The sequence below is a fragment of the Lytechinus pictus genome, chromosome 3, assembly GCF_037042905.1.
Source record: "Lytechinus pictus isolate F3 Inbred chromosome 3, Lp3.0, whole genome shotgun sequence".
Taxonomy (NCBI): domain Eukaryota; kingdom Metazoa; phylum Echinodermata; class Echinoidea; order Temnopleuroida; family Toxopneustidae; genus Lytechinus; species Lytechinus pictus.
This window is the reverse complement of record NC_087247.1, coordinates 34,791,897-34,796,323: the sequence shown is the minus strand read 5'-3', so window position 1 is coordinate 34,796,323 and position 4,427 is coordinate 34,791,897.

Sequence of the window (4,427 nt, the reverse complement as noted above, 5' to 3'; positions counted from 1 at the left end):
AAATCTTTTCTGGATATGACTGCTTTGTCAGACAAACTTGTTAAATACCATTTAAATGAACATAAAGCCTAAATAGATGGAGGCTGCGCCAAATAAGCGGGGAATGAAAATTGGCCAAAAATGTTAAAAAGCTTGAGCAGTGGCGTAGCTACGGGGGGGGGGGGCTGGGGGGCACGTGCCCCCCTGAAAAAAATTAAATTGGCGGAGCAAAAAAAAGAGAAAGAAGAAAAGAAAAGAAAAAAAGAAAAAGAAGGGGAAAGACAGAAAGAAAAAATAAGAGGAGGAAGACGAGTGAATAAAATAATGTGGGAAGACTTGCAAAACAAAAAAGCTTTCATGTTACTAAATAAAAATTTCGCTCGCGTTTCGCGCTCAAATTTCCTGTTCGATGAGATTAATATCTTGCTAAATTGGCTGATATGGAGCTTAAAATATCAAGTTTTGAAGTCAATATTCAAAACATATATCATCTCGGACATCGAGCTTTCATTATTTTTCTCCATTTACAAATTTAATGCACTCTGTAAAATGTCCGTTAATATGGTCTACATATCAACATTTTAAGCTCACGCTGCGTGGTCGCATTATTTGATTGGCCAAGTTCCTATTGTCTTCGTGTATTCCATAAAGTTATCAAAATATCAATTTTCAGATGTGACTATCAAAACGTAGGCCTATAACTTAGCGCTGCGCGCTCGCATTTGATTGGTGAGTACTCTATCAATTCTATATAAGCAAACAAAACCCCCAGGCCTTTTCATTACATTTTATTTAAAAATATTCAGCTCGCGATTTGCGCTCGCATAAATTGTTAAAAATGTATTAACCACTGTAATGCGTATTCATAATTACAAAATGCTTAAAATTTATAGTTTTCAAGCCTTAAAAACAACAACTTCCACGCTGCCATTACGCATATTAGATAAACAAATAGGAAAATAAAATTTTCATGAATTCCTGATAACTAAATTGGGTCTTTTCAGAATGGAATATCGACAAGCTTAGGAATAATAGGAAGATAGTCACCATTTTCATAATAATGACAAAATGTCATTAGAATGTCCCGGTCCTTTGTTAAAATAAAAACAAAAAATATCAGATCGCGCTTCGCGCTCACATCATTCATTGTGATCCACACCCACTTCACAATTTTGCTACACAGTACTTGAAATAGTTTTCTAAATTGACCCTTTTCAGATCGTAATATCAAATGTTTTCAGCTCGCGCTTGCATTATTGATCTTCATGATTATAAAAATGTATTCAGACTGTCAAAATTCTAGGTCTAAATCTTAAACATGCGCACGCATGTTTATTGAGATAGCCTGCATATTCTTTATTTAAAATATGCCTATCCAGTTTCAGATCAGAATATCAATAATTACAATGTATCTGCTCGCGCTTCACACTCACATTATCAATGATACCCTATTAACCATATCCTATTCATAATTTACAAAATATGAATAGAGTGTCCCGATTTTAGGTCTAAAATCAATTGTTTAGTTACATACCTATCCCATTTATGATTACAAAAAGTGGTTAGAATGTCAAATTTTTAGGTCGAAATGTCTAAAGTTTTAGCTCGCGCTTCGCGCTCCCATTATTGAAATATGTACCGTATTCGTGGGTAGCTGTAAACAGTCCTTAACAGGTCTGTTTTCGATCATGCTAGAACATTTATTAAAAATGTCTGCTCGCGCTTCGCGTTTGCAGTAATTATCTAGTTACATACGCATCTTGTTCAGGATCACAAACAGTGCCCAGAATGTTCAATTTTCAGGACAAAATAAATGAAAGATAAAAAAAATTCGCTCGCGCTTCACGCTCGCTCTTTTTATATAGGGCTTATGAGATTATTTCATATTTATGTTGTTTTATAAGAATAAAGCTAAGTGACTGATCGGGGAAAATATAGGTGAAGATAATTTTGGGCCCCACCCCCAGTCGGATCTGCCCTTGTGACATAGTATATACACACACACAGAAGAAAAATGTTGCCCCCTGAAAAAGCAAGGACCCCCAGCATAGGCGGATCCAGCTTTTGGCGAAAGGGGGGGCGCACTGCCGAGCGGCGCACATATTTTTGCACTTCACCGGCGCCATAAAAGAAAATGTTGAAAAAGGGGTAAAGTCTGACCCTGTCAAATGCTCTTCAAAATGTAGGATTTCCAGTCATGCCATTTTGCATGACCACACGCAGATAATATTTTCAGGGGGGGGGCAAGACTCGAAAATTTGGTGCACATCTCACATTTGCACATTTTTCATAGTTTTCATGAAATGTTAAGGAAAAAAATTGTTTTTCACAACAGCAGATCGCGAATGTGCCCCCCTTCCCCCTTGCTGCGTAAGACCATTCCCTGAAGTCCACTTAAACATATCTCATTATAACAGAAAATATACATCAATTTAAACATATAATATTTCTAAAACATATATAGAGAGAGATTGAATAAAAATAGAGATACAAGTTTTTTTTATACTATATGTATATATATACACACAGGGGCGTCGATCCTTTTTTAAGATTTGGGGGGCAAAATCATGAATCAACTTTCCAAAGGCGCTCGATATCACACAAACACACACACACATATGCATATATATATATATATATATATATATATATATATATATATATATATATATTTATATGACTCATGAGAAAGAAACACATATTTCACCAACAAATTAATGCGAGCGCGAAGCGCGAGCTTAAATTTTTTTTTAGTATACTGACCTGAAAACAGGAAAAATGTGCCTGTTAAGGACTGTTTGTAGTAACTCATGAGGAGGATACATATCTCACTACACCGATAATGCGAGTGCCGAGTGCGAGCTGAAATTTCTTTATATTCTGACCAGAAAGCTTGTTATTCTATACATTTTTGGTACCAATGATTAAGATGGGTATCTAAAAAAAAACAATAGATGCGAGCGCGAAGCGCGAGCTTAAAATTTTGATATTTCGATCTGAAAAAAATGACAGTTTAATGGACGTTTGTAATAAAGAACAAGATTATATCCAGCAAAAGATTATTGCAAATCGAAGCGGGAGTTCTTTTGACGTTTAGTCCTGAAAAAGGGACATTCTATTCACCTATTTAATCATGAAAAGTATGGGGTTTTGCTACAGAAATGATGCGAGCGCGAAGCGCGAGCTGAAAATTTTTATATTCCAATCTGAGAAGCGGATAATTTCTCAATATACGACTGGTTGCGTAATTATACACTCCCAGTACTAGCAACGGGTTTTAGCAAAGTTTTGGGCTAAAATATCGAATCATCTTCATAAAACACTATAGTAGCTGTCATAAACTAAAGGCCATAGAGGTGGCACAATGTGGAATGTGTAAAGAAGAAAAGTGACTGACCTTCTTTTTATTAAAGCATTGGAAAATAAGATCAAAATTAAAGGATTTGCTCTACGCTTTTGTATGATTCTGGGATTTCAAAAAAATAAATTAAAGATTTCATGACATCTGTCATTCTGTGGGCAACTGCCCCGCCCCAGTCGGCGCCGATCTAGATTTATAGGTTGGCAATAGGCCCTTCTTCATTATTCTACCGGCGCCTATTTATTGGAACCAGGGGACGCTGATTATTCTTGACCGGCGCCGATTTAGAACAAGTAGTGCTGATTATTTTTACCGACGTCACGTAAGATTCAGGCAGCGGCAATTCATAATTAACTGGCGCCGATTTAGAACCAGGAGGCGCCGATTATTCTTGACTGGCGCCGATTTTTAACCAGGTGGTGCTGCTTATTCTTGTCCGGCGCCGATTTAGATTTAGGTGGAGCTGATTATTCTTGATCGGCGCCGGTTAAGACTCAGGCAGCGCCGATTTATAACCAGATGACGCTGATTATTCTTGACCCGCCCCGATTTAGATATAGGTGGCGCTGATTATCCTTGATCGGCGCCGGTTACGAACTCAGGCAGCGTCGATTTTTCTTTACCGGCGCCGATTTATAACCAGATGGCGCCGCCGTTTATTCTTGCCCGGTGCCGATTTAGATTTAGGTGGAGCTGATTATTCTTGATCGGCGCCGGTTAACACTCTGGCAGCGCCGATTTATAACCAGATGGCGCTGATTATTCTTGTCCGGCCCCGATTTAGATTTAGGTGGCGCTGATTATCCTTGATCGGCGCCGGTTAAGAACTCAGGCAGCGTCAATTTTTCTGTACCGGCGCCGATGTATAACCAGATGGCGCCGATTATTTTAATCTGGTGCCGATTTAGATTTAGGTGGCGCAGATTATCCTTGATCGGCGCCGGTTAAGACTCTGGCAGTGCCGAATTTTCTCGACTGGCGCCGATTTATAACCAAATGGCGCCGATTATTCTTGTCCGGCGCCAATTTAGACTAAGGTGGCGCTGATTATTCTTGATCGGCGCCAGTTATATGCAGGCAGCGCACT